Source organism: Cyprinodon variegatus, unplaced genomic scaffold (genome assembly GCF_000732505.1).
Source record: "Cyprinodon variegatus isolate N-32 unplaced genomic scaffold, C_variegatus-1.0 Scaffold1131, whole genome shotgun sequence".
Taxonomy (NCBI): Eukaryota; Metazoa; Chordata; class Actinopteri; order Cyprinodontiformes; family Cyprinodontidae; genus Cyprinodon; species Cyprinodon variegatus.
The window spans coordinates 46,304-47,498 of record NW_015151584.1 but is presented as its reverse complement, the minus strand read 5'-3'; the positions used below and the strand labels follow the sequence as shown (position 1 = coordinate 47,498).

The window sequence follows — 1,195 nt, the reverse complement described above, 5'->3', positions numbered from 1 at the left end:
TCAACTGGATCAAATGCAGCACTGAGATCCAACAGGACGAGCTTGTTGAAGAACAGACCAAGCACATAGAAAGCAACGAGTGCAGCGAGTTCTGAGGACAGAACCTCTACATACATTTTAAACTGCTGCAAAAACTCAGAATCTATCAAAACAATCCTGTATGTACAAGAACCAAAGTTTTTAGGGAAATAATGATGTTATTATATACCCCAATAATGATGTAGGCATGTCACAGTTGATGACTCACTAGACCTCTATTCAAATAATTACTGATTTTAACTGCTTCTGGTTTATAGAAATCACAAATTTACTCCCCTCAATCACTTCTGTGAACAGATTGAATTTAAAAGTGCTTTTCTGCTTTTCTGGTGAAACTGGCCCTCAGAGCTCTTTTACTAGATCCACATTCACCAAATGACAATCCGATACTGTCACAGTCTTGGTTTTGTTATGTTTATTTAGAGTATTCAGCTTTACTTTGCTTCTTGTTTTAGTGTTTTTAATTATTATTTTCTTGTTAGTTCCTGTCTTCCAGGTTTTCCATTTGTTGTCCTCTGCTGCCCTCTTGTGTCCGCTTTCCCTTGCTCTGTTTTCTGCTCTGTCCTCACCTGTTTTCAATCCTCTTGTTAGCCCTCTCTTTGTCTCTGTCCCCTTTAAAAGCCCTCCCTCTTCAGTTCCTGTTTGCTGGATCCTCGTCTAACGTCTGTCTGCTTACCTCGTCTCTCCCTGGCTCCTAGAGTTTGGTTTTTCCCCTGATGTCTCCTTGGTTCTGGTTTGTTTGTTATTTTTTGTAGGATTTTTTTTATTCCTGCCTCTGTTCCTGTGAACCTCATTAAACCCACCTAAATTCACCTCTGCCTACTTGCCTCTGCATTTGGGTCCTCAATCCAACATCAAATCCTGACAGATACACAGACCAGTACGGTTCAGAGAAAGGTCCAGAGAACAGTTCAGAGAACAGATCATCAAACTTGATTCTGGACAGTTCTCTGGACCAAACAACGGTCCAGAGAACCCTTCAGTGAGAGCGGTCCAGAGAACAGTTCAGAGAACGATTCAGAGAGCAGTCCAGAGAACGGTTCAGAGAGCGGTCCAGAGAGCGGTACAGAGAACGGTTCAGAGAGCGGTTAAGAGAGCGGTACAGAGAACGGTTCAGAGAGCGGTCCAGAGAACGGTTCAGAGAGCGGTTCAGAGA

At 42.8% G+C, this 1,195-nt stretch overlaps 1 protein-coding gene across 2 annotated transcripts in view; it reads left to right on the top strand.

Annotated features, from left to right (window-relative positions):
* Positions 1-1,195, top strand: part of arhgef4 (Rho guanine nucleotide exchange factor 4) — a 51,880-nt gene that overhangs the window by 23,459 nt on the left and 27,226 nt on the right. The window lies entirely within an intron of this gene.